The following is a 19,550-nucleotide window of genomic DNA, read 5'->3' as shown; positions in this document are numbered from 1 at the left end:
ACAACAATGAAATGGATTATTCGTTGGATATAACTTTGCTGGGGATGCTGTAACAAAGTGCCACCAACTAAGTGGCTTAGAATAAGACAAATTTATTGTCTCAGGCCAGATGCCGTGGCTCATGTCTGTAATCCCTGTACTTTGGGAGCATGAGTGAGAGGATAACTTCAGGTCAGGAGTTCAATACCAGCCAGGCCAACAGGATGAAACCCCACCTGTACTAAAAACAATACAGCCGGGAGTGGTGGCTCACACCTGTAATCCTAGCACTTTGGGAGGCTGAGGTTGGCAGATCAAGAGGTCAGGAGTTTGAGACCAGCATAGCCAACATGGTGAAACCCCATCTCTACTAAAAATATAAAAATTAGCTGGCTGTGGTGGTGCACGCCTGCCATCCTAGCTACTCAGGAGGCTGAGGCAGGAGAACTGCTTGAACCCAGAGGTGGAGGTTGCAGTGAGCTGAGATTGCACCACTGCACTCCAGACTGGAGGAAAGAGCAAGAATCCATCTCGGGAAAAAAAAAAAAAAAAGCCAGGTATGGTTGCATGTACCTGTGTTCCCAAGCTACTCAGGAGGCTGAGGTTGGAGGATTGCTTGAGTCAGGGAGGATGAGGCTGCAGTGAGCTGAGATCACACCACTTCACTCCAGCCTGGGTGACAGAACAAGACCTGTCTCAAGGAAAAAATATTTTATTCTTTCTTTTTCTTTCACAGGCAACAAATTTTTCTTTTAGTAAGGACAACAGTTATATAGCATCAGGGCCCCACATTCATGACCCATTTTAACTTGATGACCTCTGTAATGACCCAGTCTCCAAATAAGTTCATGCTTGTAATTCCAGCACTTTGGAAGGCTGAAGCGGGAGGATTACTTGAGGCCAGAGCTCGAGACCAGCCTGAGCAACATAATGAGACTTCACCTCTACAAAACCAATTAAAAAAAAAATTAGCTGGGTATAGGAATATGCACCTGTAGTCCCAGCTCCTTGGGAGGCAGGAGCACAGAGCCAGTCCAGGAGGTCGAGGCTGCAGTCATCTGTGATTGTGTCACTGTACACCAGCTTGGGCAGCAGCAAGACCTAGTCTGTCTCAAGAGGGAAAAAAAAAAAAAAAAAAAGTTTGCTGATCCAATTTGGGGTAATTTTTAAAAACTTTAACTCTGTATTTTTTCATATTGCTTAGCTTTTCTACATGAACTCTGTGATTATAACCAGAAAATAGCAGTCGCATTACTTGTTTTTGTTTGTTTTTTGAGATGGAGTTCTGATCTTGTTGCCCAAGCTGGACTGCAGTGGCATGATCTCTTTTCACTGCAACCTCTGCCTCCTGGGTTAAGTGATTCTCCTGCCTCAGCCTCCTGAGTAGCTGGGACTGCAGGCGCACACCAGCCCACGTGGCTCATTTTTGTAGTTTTAGTAGAGAGGGGGATTCACCGTGTTGGTCAGGCTGGTCTCGAACTTCTGGCTTCCAGTGATGTTCCCGCCTCAGCCTCTCAAAGTGCTGGAATTACAGGCCTGAGCCACTACCCCTGGCCATACTTATCTTTTTGTCCACAAAAATGACCAGCATTTCAATTTTTGTTTTGTTTTTCTTAGATGAAAAAAACTGGTAGTTATAATTGGGGAGGACAATTTGCATTATGGGAATCTGGGCATCATGCCAAGTTCCATAATCTAAGTTGGTAAAAAGAAACTGGGGTTATAGGCTGGTGGGGTGGCACATGCCTATAATCCCAGCACTTTGGGAGGCCGAGGTGGATGGATTACGTGAGGTCAGGAGTCTGAGATCAGCCTGGCCAACATGGTGAAACCCCATCTGTACTAAAAATACAAAAATTAGCTGGGCCTAGTTGTGGGTACCTTTAATCCCAGTTACTCATGAGACTGAGCAGGAGAATCACTTGAGCCTGGGAGTGGGAGTGAGACTCTGTTTCCAAAAACACAAACAAACAAACAAAAAAAAAAAGCAAAAGAAAAATTGGGGTTATGAATCATTTGGTAAGGAATAATGGTCTTGTTCACAAACTTGTGATCCTTTTTTTTGCAGGCTAGAAATCAACCCAGTTAGTAAAATAGTAGCAACAGCAGCCAAAAGGGAAGAGTATTTAAAATGCAGGAGGTGCTGGTCTAAGCACGTTCATGGATTACATTATTTAGCCTTGAGCATCATCTTACGAGTACATCCTCATATGGTTCCTATTTGACAGGTGGAAAAACTGAGGCACGGAGACCTATGTCATCTGTCCGGACTCACAGTGGTACTAAGTGGTAGTGCACGTGTCACCTGACATTATCTTGTGCACTATGCCTATCTAATTATTGTTTTTGAGACACAGTTTCCTTCTTCTCGTCCATGCAGGAGTGCAATCTTGGCTCACTGCAACCTCCACTTCCCAGGTTCAAGCGATTCTCCTGCCTCAGCCTCCCAAATAGTTGGGATTACAGGCATGTGCCACCATGCTTGGCGAATTTTATATGTTTATTAGAGATGGGGTTTCTGCATGTTGGTCAGGCTGGTCTTGAACTCCTGACCTCAGGTGATCCACCTTCCTCTGCCTCCCAAAATGCTGGGTTTACAGGCATGAGCCACCACATCTGGCATTTTATTTTTTTGAGATGGAGTCTCACTCTGTCGTCCAGACTGGAGTGCCATGGGATGATCTCTGCTCACTACACCCTCCACCTCCCAGGTTCAAGCCATTCTCCTGCCTCAGCTTCCTGAGTAGCTGCGATTGTAGGCACGTGCCACCACGCTAGGCTAATTTTTGTAATTTTAGTGGAGTCAGGGTTTCACCATGGTGGCCAGGATGGTCTTGAACTCCTGACCTCAGGTGATCCACCTGCTTCAGGCTCCCAAAGTGCTGGGATTACAGGCATGAGCCACCTCACCTGGCCACTATGCCTATCTCATTGTATTTCTAAAAGGAAAGGGGAAAAAAATTGTACTTCCATCCTCACAGTAATTCCATGAAGGAGATAATATCATCCACCTTTAACAAATGAGAAAACAAAAGCTCCAGTTTTTTTGTTTTGTTTTGTTTTGTTTTTTCCCTCCTGAGACAGTGTCTCACTTTGAAGCCCAAGCTTGAGGGCAGTGGCATGATCTTGGCTCACTGCAGTCTTGACTTCTGGGACTCAAGTGATCCTCCCACTTTAGCCTCCTGAATAGCTGGGACTACAGGGTGACACCACCACACCGCAATAATTTTTTTGATTTTTTTTTTTGTAGAGATGGGGTCTTGCTATGTTGCCCAGGCTGCTGTCAAACTCCTGGGCTCAAGCAATCCTCCCACGTCGACCTCCCAAAGTGCTGGGATTACAGGCGTGGTTGCTCCAGCTTCTTTGTTTCCCAGAGCCACACTAAGTTGTTAGTGGCTGAGTCAAGAGAGTCCCGGGGGTCTACTTAGCGTTTTTCCAGCTAGACTACAGCCACTGTAATAACTGGAAGTTGTCTGACAGTGAAGTAAGATCGATTATTTGGGTGTGGAGCACAAACAGAGGAACCATCTCTTAGAAAACTTAACTCTCACATTCTGATGCGGCCAGGATGTTTTGTAGGAAGAGATTCCATAGCTCCCATCCACGACCAGTGAATAGGAATTAGGTACAAGGCGTGGTGGCTCATGCCTGCAATCCGAGCACTATCAGAGGCCAAGGTGGGCAGATCACCAGGTCAGTTCAAGACCAGACAGGCCAATATGGTGAAACACCATCTCTGGGCCGGGCACGGTGGCTCAAGCCTGTAATCCCAGCACTTTGGGAGGCCGAGGTGGGCGGATCAAAAAGTCAAGAGATCGAGGCCATCCTGGACAACATGGTGAAACCCCGTCTCTACGAAAAATACAAAAAATTAGCTAAGCATGGTGGCGCATGCCTGTAATCCCAGCTACACGGGAGGCAGAGGAAGGACAATTGCCTGAACCCAGAAGGCAGAGGTTGTGGTGAGCTGAGATCATGACACTGCACTCAAGCCTGGGTAACAAGAGAGAAACTCCGTCTCAAAGAAAAAGAAAAAAAGAAACCCCATCTCTATGAAAAATACAAAAATTAGCTGGGTGTGGTGGCAGGTGCCTGTAATCACAGATACTTGGATGGCTGAGGCAGGAGAATCCCTTGAACCAATGAGGCAGAGGTTGCAGCGAGCTATCATGCCACTGCACCCTAGCCTAGGTGACAGAGCAAGATTCAGTATATATATATATATAAAAAAAAAAAGACCGTTTTAGCTGAGTATTCTGAAAAACTTGTCTAGCATTCAAAGCACGGACAGTTTTAGCTGTGTATTTTCAAAAAGTTCTCTCTAGCTGCCAAAGCTCATGATGTTAAAACGAGTGATCTGTGTCCCCTTGAGTGGAGCAGGCACTGAGCTGGCAGAGGGATCTTTTCCCAGTGGGCGTTAAGGCCCACATAAATCCCTGTGAAGGAATCGGGAATCAGAGACAGAAAGGGACTCGCCTAATTCTTGTCACATGAAAGTGCCTGGCAGACTGACTGGCAGAGGGCTGGAAATCAAATCCAAATCTTCGGACGTGTAATTTCTCAGGGTGCACCGCCTCCCCTAGGCCCAATGTGACACTTCAATGGCTTAACGAGGGCTTGACGGGATGGATGTCAACATGAAAAGACATTCGATTCCATCGGACCTGTCTTTGGCTCATTGTCTCTAAGGAGAATGTGCCTGGTTCAAATTCTCACTTTGCTTCTCACCTGAGAGATGTGACCTCAGTGGTCAATGGGAAATGAGCTGGTTTCAGTCACCAACCTCTCACTCATCACCAAGAAAAATTACTTCAACCATACATAGATTGTGTTTTCAGGAGTGCTGGGCTTCATCCACAGTTCTCAGTAACATGCAAAAAGAGGAAAAAAGATTTGCTGATCAGGAATGGAGACAGAAATACAGACACACACACACAGACACACCTACACACACACACACACACACACACACGAACACGTGACACAAAAAACACCCAAACACAGGCCGCACACACAACTGCTCGTGTTCAGCAAAATACTTAGTGGTATGAGGTGGGCTTTGAACCCGTCCATGCTCCAAAGGAAGACACACCTTTCGCTATTTCACCCGTCTATTCTCGTAGGGAATGTGAATAATTCTTTCAGACATGGCTCATGATGACAGGGACCACTCTCATTTCACCCTCAGAGGCAGACAAGAGGACTGCAAAGGACTCAGGTGTCATCCCTGCTGACTGAAGAGGACTCCCATTTCCCCTCAAACCCAAAGGCACAGCAAAAGCAGCTTTCTCTTTGAAGAGCACACAACTTTTTCAAAATACACAACTAAAACGGTCCCCGCTTTAAGTGCTTTAGCCCTTAAAGCGGGGACCGTTTTAGCTGTGTATTCTGAAAAACATGTCTAGCATTCAAAGCACGGACAGTTTTAGCTGTGTATTTTCAAAAAGTTGTCTCTACCTTCCATAGCTCATGAAGTCAAAATGAGTGATCAGTGTCCCCTTGAGTTGAGCATTCTATTTGTAAGAAAGGATTAAGTTGGATTTGAATTCTGGAAAACGGCTTCTCATCTTGTCAATCAGCTCTCAGTTTGTGCGTTAATTTCTAGCAGAGGTAATAGAGTCAATCCAAAACCAAAGGTGTATTCAAGTCCAGATTGACAAGTCAAACCAAGAAAACAGGCACTGAGCTGGAAGAGGAAACTTTTCCCACTGGGCCTTAAAAACCACATAAATCCCTGTGAAGGAATCAGGAAACAGAGACAGAAAGGGACTCGCCTAAGGCTTGTCACATGAAAGTGCCTAACAGAGTGACTGGCAGAGGCCTGGAAATCAAATCCAAATCTTCGGACGTGTAATTTCACAGGGTGCACCGCCTCCCCCAGGCCCAATGTGACACTTCAATGGCTTAACGAGAGCTTGTCGGGATGGATGTCAACATGAAAAGACATTACATTCCATCGGACCTGTCTTTGGCCCATTGTCTCTAAGGAGAATGTGCCTGGTTCAAATTCTCACTTTGCTTCTCACCTGAGAGATGTGACCTCTTTGGTCAATGGGAAATGAGCTGGTTTCAGTCACCAACCCCTCACTCATCACCAAGAAAAATTCCTTCAACCATACATGGATTGTGTTTTCAGGAGTGCTGGGCTTCATCCACAGTTGTGAGTAACATGCTAAAAGAGGAAAAAAGATTTGCTGCTCAGGAATGGAGACAGAAATACAGACACACACACACAGACACACCCACACACACACATACACACACACACGAACACCTGACACAAAAAAACACCCAAACACAGGCCGCACACACAACTGCTCGTGTTCAGCAAAATACTGAGTGGTATGAGGTGGGCTTTGAACCCGTCCATGCTCCAAAGGAAGACAAACCTTTCGCTATTTCACCCGTCTATTCTCGTAGGGAATGTGAATAATTCTTTCAGACATGGCTCATGATGCCAGGGACCACTCTCATTTCACCCTCAGAGGCAGAAAAGAGGACTGCAAAGGAATCATGTGTCGTCCCTGCTGACTGAAGAGGACTCCCATTTCCGCTCGAACCCAAAGACACAGCAAAAGTAGCTTTCTCTTTGAAGAGCACACAAATATTTCAAAATACACAGCTAAAACGTCTCCGCTTTAAGTAATAAACCACGTAATGCGGGGACCGTTTTAGCTGTGTATTCTGAAAAACATGTCTCCCATTCAAATCACGGACAGTTTTAGCTGTGTATTTTCAAAAAGTTGTCTCTACCTGCCATAGCTCATGAAGTCAAAACGAGTGAGCTGTGCCCCCTTGAGTTGAGCATTCTTTTAGTAAGAAAGGATTAAGTTCAATTTGAATTTTGGAAAACTGCTTCTCATCTTGTCAATCAGCTGTCAGTTTTGTGTGTTAATTTCTAGGAGAGGTAATAGAGTCAATCCAAAACCAAAGGTGTATTCTAGTCCAGATTGACAAGTCAAACCAAGAAAGCAGGCACTGAGCAGGCAGAGGGATGTTTCCCCAGTGGGCGTTAAGGCCCACATAAATCCCTGTGAAGGAATCGGGAAACAGAGACAGAAAGGGACTCGCGTAAAGCTTGTCATATGAAAGTGCCTGGCAGACTGACTGGCAGAGGGCTGGAAATCAAATCCAAATCTTCGGACGTGTAATTTCACAGGGTGCACTGCCTCCCCCAGGCCCAGTGTGACACTTCAATGCCTTAACGAGGGCTTGACGGGATGGATGTCAACATGAAAAGACATTCGATTCCATCGGACCTGTCTTTGGCCCATTGTCTCTAAGGAGAATGTGTCTGGTTCAAATTCTCACTTTGCTTCTCACCTGAGAGATGTGACCTCAGTGGTCAATGGGAAATGAGCTGGTTTCAGTCACCAACCTCTCACTCATCACCAAGAAAATTTCCTTCAACCATACATGGACTATGTTTTCAGGAGTGCTGGGCTTCATCCACAGTTCGGAGTAACATGCTAAAAGAGGAAAAAAGATTTGCTGCTCAGGAATGGAGACAGAAATACAGACACACACACACAGACACAGACACACAAACACACACACACACACACACGACACAAAAAACACCCAAACACAGGCCGCACACACAAATGCTCGTGATCAGCAAAATACTTAGTGGTATGAGGTGGGCTCTGAACACGTCCATGCTCCAAAGGAAGACACACCTTTCGCTATTTCACCCGTCTATTCTCATAGGGAATGTGAATATTTCTTTCAGACATGGCTCATGATGACAGGGACCACTCTCATTTCACCCTCAGAGGCAGACAAGAGGACTGCAAAAGACTCAGGTGTCGTCCCTGCTCACTGAAGAGGACTCCCATTTCCCCTCGAACCCAAAGACACAGCAAAAGTAGCTTTCTCTTTGAAGAGCACACAACTTTTTCAAAATACACAGCTAAAACGGACCCGCTTTAAGTGCTAAAGCGGGGACCGTTTTAGCTGTGTATTCTGAAAAACATGTCTAGCATTCAAAGCACGGACAGTTTTAGCTGTGTATTTTCAAAAAGTTGTCTCTACCTGCCATAGCTCATGAAGTCAAAACGAGTGAGCTGTGTCCCCTTGATTTGAGCAGTCTTTTAGGAAGAAAGGATTAAGTTCAATTTGAATTTTGGAAAACTGCTTCTCATCTTGTCAATCAGCTGTCAGTTTTGTGTGTTAATTTCTAGGAGAGGTAATAGAGTCAATCGAAAACCAAAGGTGTATTCAAGTCCAGAGTGACAAGTCAAACCAAGAAAGCAGGCACTCAGCTGGCAGAGGGATCTTTTCCCAGTGGGCGTTAAGTCCCACATAAATCCCTGTGAAGGAATCGGGAATCAGAGAAAGAAAGGGACTCGCCTAAGGCTTGTCACATGAAAGTGCCTGGCAGACTGACTGGCAGAGGGCTGGAAATCAAATCCAAATCTTCGGACGTGTAATTTCACAGGGTGCACCGCCTCTCGCAGGCCCAATGTGACACTTCAATGGCTTAACGAGGGCTTGACGGGATGGATGTCAACATGAAAAGACATTCGATTCCATCGGACCTGTCTTTGGCCCATTGTCTCTAAGGAGAATGTGCCTGGTTCAAATTCTCACTTTGCTTCTCACCTGAGAGATGTGACCTCATTGGTCAATGGGAAAAGAGCTGGTTTCAGTCACCAACCTCTCACTCATCACCAAGAACATTTCCTTCAACCATACATGGATTGTGTTTTCAGGAGTGCTGGGCTTCATCCACAGTTGTGAGTAACATGCTAAAAGAGGAAAAAAGATTTGCTGCTCAGGAATGGAGACAGAAATACAGACACACACACACACAAACACACACACACACACACGCACATGACACAAAAATCACCCAAACACAGGCCGCACACACAACTGCTCGTGTTCAGCAAAATATTTAGTGGTATGACGTGGGCTTTGAACCCGTCCATGCTCCAAAGGAAGACACACCTTTTGCTATTTTACCCGTCTATTCTCGTAGGGAATGTGAATAATTCTTTAAGACATGGCTCATGATGACAGGGACCACTCTCATTTCACCCTCAGAGGCAGACAGGAGGACTGCAAAGGACTCAGGTGTTATCCCTGCTGACTGAAGAGGACTCCCAATTCCCCTCGAACCCAAAGACACAGCAAAAGTAGCTTTTTCTTTGAAGAGCACACAACTTTTTCAAAATACACAGCTAATAATGCACTTAAAGCGGGGACCGTTTTAGCTGTGTATTCTGAAAAACATGTCTAGCATTCAAAGCACGGACAGTTTTAGCTGTGTATTTTCAAAAAGTTGTCTCTACCTGCCATAGCTCATGAAGTCAAAACGAGTGGGCTGTGTCCCCTTGATTTGAGCATTCTTTTAGTAAGAAAGGATTAAGTTCAATTTGAATTTTGGAAAACTGCTTCTCATCTTGTCAATCAGCTGTCAGTTTTGTGTGTTAATTTCTAGGAGAGGTAATAGAGTCAATCCAAAACCAAAGGTGTATTCAAGTCCAGATTGACAAGTCAAACCAAGAAAGCAGGCACTGAGCTGGCAGAGGGATCTTTTCCCAGTGGGCGTTAAGGCCCACATAAATCCCAGTGAAGGAATCGGGAATCAGAGACAGAAAGGGACTCGCCTAAGGCTTGTCACATGAAAGTGCCTGGCAGACTGACTGGCAGAGGGCTGGAAATCAAATCCAAATCTTCGGACGTGTAATTTCACAGGGTGCACCGCCTCCCCCAGGCCCAATGTGACACTTCAATGGCTTAACGAGGGCTTGACGGGATGGATGTCAACATGAAAAGACATTCGATTCCATCGGACCTGTCTTTGGCCCATTGTCTCTAAGGAGAATGTGCCTGGTTCAAATTCTCACTTTGCTTCTCACCTGAGAGATGTGACCTCAGTGGTCAATGGGAAATGAGCTGGTTTCAGTCACCAACCTCTCACTCATCACCAAGAAAATTTCCTTCAACCATACATGGATTGTGTTTTCAGGAGTGCTGGACTTCATCCACAGTTGTGAGTAACATGCTAAAAGAGGAAAAAAGATTTGCTGCTCAGGAATGGAGACAGAAATACAGACACACACACACAGACACACACACACACACACACACACACGACACAAAAATCACCCAAACACAGGGCGCACACACAACTGCTCGTGTTCAGCAAAATACTTAGTGGTATGAGGTGGGCTTTGAACCCGTCCATGCTCCAAAGGAAGACACAACTTTCGCTATTTCACCCGTCTATTCTCGTAGGGAATGTGAATATTTCTTTCAGACATGGCTCATGATGACAGGGACCACTCTCATTTCACCCTCAGAGGCAGACAAGAGGACTGCAAAAGACTCAGGTGTCGTCCCTGCTCACTGAAGAGGACTCCCATTTCCCCTCGAACCCAAAGACACAGCAAAAGTAGCTTTCTCTTTGAAGAGCACACAACTTTTTCAAAATACACAGCTAACACGGACCCGCTTTAAGTGCTAAAGCGGGGACCGTTTTAGCTGTGTATTCTGAAAAACATGTCTAGCATTCAAAGCACGGACAGTTTTAGCTGTGTATTTTCAAAAAGTTGTCTCTACCTGCCATAGCTCATGAAGTCAAAACGAGTGAGCTGTGTCCCCTTGATTTGAGCATTCTTTTAGTAAGAAAGGATTAAGTTCAATTTGAATTTTGGAAAACTGCTTCTCATCTTGTCAATCAGCTGTCAGTTTTGTGTGTTAATTTCTAGGAGAGGTAATAGAGTCAATCCAAAACCAAAGGTGTATTCAAGTCCAGATTGACAAATCAAACCAAGAAAGCAGGCACTGAGCTGGCAGAGGGATCTTTTCCCAGTTGGCGTTAAGGCCCACATAAATCCCTGTGAAGGAATCGGGAATCAGAGACAGAAAGGGACTCGCCTAAGGCTTGTCACATGAAAGTGCCTGGCAGACTGACTGGCAGAGGGCTGGAAATCAAATCCAAATCTTCGGACGTGTAATTTCACAGGGTGCACCGCCTCCCCCAGGCCCAATGTGACACTTCAATGGCTTAACGAGGGCTTGACGGGATGGATGTCAACATGAAAAGACATTCGATTCCATCGGACCTGTCTTTGGCCCATTGTCTCTAAGGAGAATGTGCCTGGTTCAAATTCTCACTTTGCTTCTCACCTGAGAGATGTGCCCTCAGTGGTCAATGGGAAATGAGCTGGTTTCAGTCACCAATCTCTCACTCATCACCAAGAAAATTTCCTTCAACCATACATGGATTGTGTTTTCAGGAGTGCTGGGCTTCATCCACAGTTGTGAGTAACATGCTAAAAGAGGAAAAAAGATTTGCTGCTCAGGAATGGAGACAGAAATACAGACACACACACACAGACACACACACACACAAACACACACACACACACACGCACATGACACAAAAATCACCCAAACACAGGCCGCACACACAACTGCTCGTCTTCAGCAAAATACTTAGTGGTATGAGGTGGGCTTTGAACCCGTCCATGCTCCAAAGGAAGACACACATTTTGCTATTTCACCCGTCTATTCTCGTAGGGAATGTGAATAATTCTTTCAGACATGGCTCATGATGACAGTGACCACTCTCATTTCACCCTCAGAGGCAGACAAGAGGACTGCAAAGGACTCAGGTGTCATCCCTGCTGACTGAAGAGGACTCCAATTTCCCCTCGAACCCAAAGACACAGCAAAAGTAGCTTTCTCTTTGAAGAGCACACAACTTTTTCAAAATACACAGGTAATAAAGCACTTAAAGCAGGGACCGTTTTAGCTGTGTATTCTGAAAAACATGTCTAGCATTCAAAGCACGGACAGTTTTACCTATGTATTTTCAAAAAGTTGTCTCTACCTGCCATAGCTCATGAAGTCAAAACGAGTGAGCTGTGTCCCCTTGATTTGAGCATTCTTTTAGTAAGAAAGGATTAAGTTCAATTTGAATTTTGGAAAACTGCTTCTCATCTTGTCAATCAGCTGTCAGTTTTGTGTGTTAATTTCTAGGAGAGGTAATAGTGTCAATCCAAAACCAAAGGTGTATTCAAGTCCAGATTGACAAGTCAAACCAAGAAAGCAGGCACTGAGCTGGCAGAGGGATCTTTTCCCAGTGGGCGTTAAGGCCCACATAAATCCCTGTGAAGGAATCGGGAATCAGAGACAGAAAGGGACTCGCCTAAGGCTTGTCACATGGAAGTGCCTGGCAGACTGATGGCAGAGGGCTGGAAATCAAATCCAAATCTTCGGACGTGTAATTTCACAGGGTGCACCGCCTCCCCCAGGCCCAATGTGACACTTCAATGGCTTAACGAGGGCTTGACGGGATGGATGTCAACATCAAAAGACATTCGATTCCATCGGACCTGTCTTTGGCCCATTGTCTCTAAGGAGAATGTGCCTGGTTCAAATTCTCACTTTGCTTCTCACCTGAGAGATGTGACCTCAGTGGTCAATGGGAAATGAGCTGGTTTCAGTCACCAACCTCTCACTCATCACCAAGAAAATTTCCTTCAACCATACATGGATTGTGTTTTCAGGAGTGCTGGGCTTCATCCACAGTTGTGAGTAACATGCTAAAAGAGGAAAAAAGATTTGCTGCTCAGGAATGGAGACAGAAATACAGACACACACACACAGACACACACACACACAAACACACACACACACACACGCACATGACACAAAAATCACCCAAACACAGGCCGCACACACAACTGCTCGTGTTCAGCAAAATACTTAGTGGTATGAGGTGGGCTTTGAACCCGTCCATGCTCCAAAGGAAGACACATCTTTTGCTATTTCACCCGTCTGTTCTCGTAGGGAATGTGAATAATTCTTTCAGACATGGCTCATGATGACAGGGACCACTCTCATTTCACCCTCAGAGGCAGACAAGAGGACTGCAAAGGACTCAGGTGTCGTCCCTGCTGACTGAAGAGGACTCCCATTTCCCCTCGAACCCAAAGACACAGCAAAAGTAGCTTTCTCTTTGAAGAGCACACAACTTTTTCAAAATACACAGCTAATAAAGCACTTAAAGCGGGGACCGTTTTAGCTGTGTATTCTGAAAAACATGTCTAGCATTCAAACACGGACAGTTTTAGCTGTGTATTTTCAAAAAGTTGTCTCTACCTGCCATAGCTCATGAAGTCAAAACGAGTGAGCTGTGTCCCCTTGATTTGAGCATTCTTTTAGTAAGAAAGGATTAAGTTCAATTTGAATTTTGGAAAACTGCTTCTCATCTTGTCAATCAGCTGTCAGTTTTGTGTGTTAATTTCTAGGAGAGGTAATAGAGTCAATCCAAAACCAAAGGTGTATTCAAGTCCAGATTGACAAATCAAACCAAGAAAGCAGGCACTGAGCTGGCAGAGGGATCTTTTCCCAGTTGGCGTTAAGGCCCACATAAATCCCTGTGAAGGAATCGGGAATCAGAGACAGAAAGGGACTCGCCTAAGGCTTGTCACATGAAAGTGCCTGGCAGACTGACTGGCAGAGGGCTGGAAATCAAATCCAAATCTTCGGACGTGTAATTTCACAGGGTGCACCGCCTCCCACAGGCCCAATGTGACACTTCAATGGCTTAACGAGGGCTTGACGGGATGGATGTCAACATGAAAAGACATTCGATTCCATCGGACCTGTCTTTGGCCCATTGTCTCTAAGGAGAATGTGCCTGGTTCAAATTCTCACTTTGCTTCTCACCTGAGAGATGTGCCCTCAGTGGTCAATGGGAAATGAGCTGGTTTCAGTCACCAACCTCTCACTCATCACCAAGAAAATTTCCTTCAACCATACATGGATTGTGTTTTCAGGAGTGCTGGGCTTCATCCACAGTTGTGAGTAACATGCTAAAAGAGGAAAAAAGATTTGCTGCTCAGGAATGGAGACAGAAATACAGACACACACACACAGACACACACACACACAAACACACACACACACACACGCACATGACACAAAAATCACCCAAACACAGGCCGCACACACAACTGCTCGTCTTCAGCAAAATACTTAGTGGTATGAGGTGGGATTTGAACCCGTCCATGCTCCAAAGGAAGACACACCTTTTGCTATTTCACCCGTCTATTCTCGTAGGGAATGTGAATAATTCTTTCAGACATGGCTCATGATGACAGGGACCACTCTCATTTCACCCTCAGAGGCAGACAAGAGGACTGCAAAGGACTCAGGTGTCGTCCCTGCTGACTGAAGAGGACTCCCATTTCCCCTCGAACCCAAAGACACAGCAAAAGTAGCTTTCTCTTTGAGGAGCACACAACTTTTTCAAAATACACAGCTAATAAAGCACTTAAAGCGGGGACCGTTTTAGCTGTGTATTCTGAGAAACTTGTCTAGCATTCAAAGCACGGACAGTTTTAGCTGTGTATTTTCAAAAATTTGTCTCTACCTGCCATAGTTCATGAAGTCAAAACGAGTGAGCTGTGTCCCCTTGATTTGAGCATTCTTTTAGTAAGAAAGGATTAAGTTCAATTTGAATTTTGGAAAACTGCTTCTCATCTTGTCAATCAGCTGTCAGTTTTGTGTGTTAATTTCTAGGAGAGGTAATAGAGTCAATCAAAAACCAAAGGTGTATTCAAGTCCAGATTGACAAGTCAAACCAAGAAAGCAGGCACTGAGCTGGCAGAGGAATCTTTTCCCAGTGGGCGTTAAGGCCCACATAAATCCCTGTGAAGGAATCGGGAATCAGAGACAGAAAGGGACTCGCCTAAGGCTTGTCACATGAAAGTGCCTGGCAGACTGACTGGCAGAGGGCTGGAAATCAAATCCAAATCTTCGGACGTGTATTTTCACAGGGTACACCGGCTCCCCCGGCCCAATGTGACACTTCAATGGCTTAACGAGGGCTTGACGGGATGGATGTCAACATGAAAAGACATTCGATTCCATCGGACCTGTCTTTGGCCCATTGTCTCTAAGGAGAATGTGCCTGGTTCAAATTCTCACTTTGCTTCTCACCTGAGAGATGTGACCTCAGTGGTCAATGGGAAATGAGCTGGTTTCAGTCACCAACCTCTCACTCATCACCAAGAAAATTTCCTTCAACCATACATGGATTGTGTTTTCAGGAGTGCTGGGCTTCATCCACAGTTGTGAGTAACATGCTAAAAGAGGAAAAAAGATTTGCTGCTCAGGAATGGAGACAGAAATACAGACACACACACACAGACACTCACACACACACACACACACACACACACGACACAAAAATCACCCTAACACAGGCCGCACACACAACTGCTCGTGTTCAGCAAAATACTTAGTGGTATGAGGTGGGCTTTGAACCCGTCCATGCTCCAAAGAAAGACACATCTTTTGCTATTTCACCCGTCTATTCTCGTAGGGAATGTGAATAATTCTTTCAGACGTGGCTCATGATGACAGGGAACACTCTCATTTCACCCTCAGAGGCAGACAAGAGGACTGCAAAGGACTCAGGTGTCGTCCCTGCTGACTGAAGAGGACTCCCATTTCCCCTCGAACCCAAAGACACAGCAAAAGTAGCTTTCTCTTTGAAGAGCACACAACTTTTTCAAAATACACAGCTAATAAAGCACTTAAAGCGGGGACCGTTTTAGCTGTGTATTCTGAAAAACATGTCTAGCATTCAAACACGGACAGTTTTAGCTGTGTATTTTCAAAAAGTTGTCTCTACCTGCCATAGCTCATGAAGTCAAAACGAGTGAGCTGTGTCCCCTTGATTTGAGCATTCTTTTAGTAAGAAAGGAATAAGTTCAATTTGAATTTTGGAAAACTGCTTCTCATCTTGTCAATCAGCTGTCAGTTTTGTGTGTTAATTTCTAGGAGAGGTAATAGAGTCAATCCAAAACCAAAGGTGTATTCAAGTCCAGAGTGACAAGTCAAACCAAGAAAGCAGGCACTGAGCTGGCAGAGGGATCTTTTCCCAGTGGGCGTTAAGGCCCACATAAATCCCTGTGAAGGAATCGGGAATCAGAGACAGAAAGGGACTCGCCTAAGGCTTGTCACATGAAAGTGCCTGGCAGACTGACTGGCAGAGGGCTGGAAATCAAATCCAAATCTTCGGACGTGTAATTTCACAGGGTGCACCGCCTCTCGCAGGCCCAATGTGACACTTCAATGGCTTAACGAGGGCTTGACGGGATGGATGTCAACATGAAAAGACATTCGATTCCATCGGACCTGTCTTTGGCCCATTGTCTCTAAGGAGAATGTGCCTGGTTCAAATTCTCACTTTGCTTCTCACCTGAGAGATGTGACCTCAGTGGTCAATGGGAAAAGAGCTGGTTTCAGTCACCAACCTCTCACTCATCACCAAGAAAATTTCCTTCAACCATACATGGATTGTGTTTTCAGGAGTGCTGGGCTTCATCCACAGTTGTGAGTAACATGCTAAAAGAGGAAAAAAGATTTGCTGCTCAGGAATGGAGACAGAAATACAGACACACACACACAGACACACACCCACACAAACACACACACACACACGCACATAACACAAAAATCACCCAAACACAGGCCGCACACACAACTGCTCGTGTTCAGCAAAATATTTAGTGGTATGACGTGGGCTTTGAACCCGTCCATGCTCCAAAGGAAGACACACCTTTTGCTATTTCACCCGTCTATTCTCGTAGGGAATGTGAATAATTCTTTCAGACATGGCTCATGATGACAGGGACCACTCTCATTTCACCCTCAGAGGCAGACAGGAGGACTGCAAAGGACTCAGATGTTATCCCTGCTGACTGAAGAGGACTCCCAATTCCCCTCGAACCCAAAGACACAGCAAAAGTAGCTTTTTCTTTGAAGAGCACACAACTTTTTCAAAATACACAGCTAATAATGCACTTAAAGCGTGGACCGTTTTAGCTGTGTATTCTGAAAAACTTGTCTAGCATTCAAAGCACGGACAGTTTTAGCTGTGTATTTTCAAAAAGTTGTCTCTACCTGCCATAGCTCATGAAGTCAAAACGAGTGGGCTGTGTCCCCTTGATTTGAGCATTCTTTTAGTAAGAAAGTATTAAGTTCAATTTGAATTTTGGAAAACTGCTTCTCATCTTGTCAATCAGCTGTCAGTTTTGTGTGTTAATTTCTAGGAGAGGTAATAGAGTCAATCCAAAACCAAAGGTGTATTCAAGTCCAGATTGACAAGTCAAACCAAGAAAGCAGGCACTGAGCTGGCAGAGGGATCTTTTCCCAGTGGGCGTTAAGGCCCACATAAATCCCAGTGAAGGAATCGGGAATCAGAGACAGAAAGGGACTCGCCTAAGGCTTGTCACATGAAAGTGCCTGGCAGACTGACTGGCAGAGGGCTGGAAATCAAATCCAAATCTTCGGACGTGTAATTTCACAGGGTGCACCGCCTCCCCCAGGCCCAATGTGACACTTCAATGGCTTAACGAGGGCTTGACGGGATGGATGTCAACATGAAAAGACATTCGATTCCATCGGACCTGTCTTTGGCCCATTGTCTCTAAGGAGAATGTGCCTGGTTCAAATTCTCACTTTGCTTCTCACCTGAGAGATGTGACCTCAGTGGTCAATGGGAAATGAGCTGGTTTCAGTCACCAACCTCTCACTCATCACCAAGAAAATTTCCTTCAACCATACATGGATTGTGTTTTCAGGAGTGCTGGGCTTCATCCACAGTTGTGAGTAACATGCTAAAAGAGGAAAAAAGATTTGCTGCTCAGGAATGGAGACAGAAATACAGACACACACACACAGACACACACACACACAAACACACACACACACACACGCACATAACACAAAAATCACCCAAACACAGGCCGCACACGCAACTGCTCGTGTTCAGCAAAATATTTAGTGGTATGAGGTGGGCTTTGAACCCGTCCATGCTCCAAAGGAAGACACACCTTTTGCTATTTCAACCGTCTATTCTCGTAGGGAATGTGAATAATTCTTTCAGACATGGCTCATGATGACAGGGACCACTCTCATTTCACCCTCAGAGGCAGACAGGAGGACTGCAAAGGACTCAGGTGTTATCCCTGCTGACTGAAGAGGACTCCCAATTCCCCTCGAACCCAAAGACACAGCAAAAGTAGCTTTCTCTTTGAAGAGCACACAACTTTTTCAAAATACACAGCTAATAATGCACTTAAAGCGGGGACCGTTTTAGCTGTGTATTCTGAAAAACATGTCTAGCATTCAAAGCACGGACAGTTTTAGCTGTGTATTTTAAAAAGTTGTCTCTACCTGCCATAGCTCATGAAGTCAAAACGAGTGAGCTGTGTCCCCTTGATTTGAGCATTCTTTTAGGAAGAAAGGATTAAGTTCAATTTGAATTTTGGAAAACTGCTTCTCATCTTGTCAATCAGCTGTCAGTTTTGTGTGTTAATTTCTAGGAGAGGTAATAGAGTCAATCCAAAACCAAAGGTGTATTCAAGTCCAGAGTGACAAGTCAAACCAAGAAAGCAGGCACTGAGCTGGCAGAGGGATCTTTTCCCAGTGGGCGTTAAGGCCCACATAAATCCATGTGAAGGAATCGGGAATCAGAGACAGAAAGGGACTCGCCTAAGGCTTGTCACATGAAAGTGCCTGGCAGACTGACTGGCAGAGGGCTGGAAATCAAATCCAAATCTTCGGACGTGTAATTTCACAGGGTGCACCGCCTCCCCCAGGCCCAATGTGACACTTCAATGGCTTAACGAGGGCTTGACGGGATGGATGTCAACATGAAAAGACATTCGATTCCATCGGACCTGTCTTTGGCCCATTGTCTCTAAGGAGAATGTGCCTGGTTCAAATTCTCACTTTGCTTCTCACCTGAGAGATGTGACCTCAGTTGTCAATGGGAAATGAGCTGGTTTCAGTCACCAACCTCTCACTCATCACCAAGAAAATTTCCTTCAACCATACATGGATTGTGTTTTCAGGAGTGCTGGGCTTCATCCACAGTTGTGAGTAACATGCTAAAAGAGGAAAAAAGATTTGCTGCTCAGGAATGGAGACAGAAATACAGACACACACACACAGACACACACACACACAAACACACACACACACACACGCACATAACACAAAAATCACCCAAACACAGGCCGCACACGCAACTGCTCGTGTTCAGCAAAATATTTAGTGGTATGACGTGGGCTTTGAACCCGTCCATGCTCCAAAGGAAGACACACCTTTTGCTATTTCACCCGTCTATTCTCGTAGGGAATGTGAATAATTCTTTCAGACATGGCTCATGATGACAGGGACCACTCTCATTTCACCCTCAGAGGCAGACAGGAGGACTGCAAAGGACTCAGGTGTTATCCCTGCTGACTGAAGAGGACTCCCAATTCCCCTCGAAACCAAAGACACAGCAAAAGTAGATTTCTCTTTGAAGAGCACACAACTTTTTCAAAATACACAGCTAATAATGCACTTAAAGCGGGGACCGTTTTAGCTGTGTATTCTGAAAAACATGTCTAGCATTCAAAGCACGGACAGTTTTAGCTGTGTATTTTCAAAAAGTTGTCTCTACCTGCCATAGCTCATGAAGTCAAAACGAGTGAGCTGTGTCCCCTTGATTTGAGCATTCTTTTAGTAAGAAAGGATTAAGTTCAATT

The sequence above is a fragment of the Saimiri boliviensis genome, chromosome 5 (assembly GCF_048565385.1).
Source record: "Saimiri boliviensis isolate mSaiBol1 chromosome 5, mSaiBol1.pri, whole genome shotgun sequence".
Classification (NCBI taxonomy): Eukaryota; Metazoa; Chordata; class Mammalia; order Primates; family Cebidae; genus Saimiri; species Saimiri boliviensis.
This window is presented reverse-complemented; position numbering follows the sequence as displayed.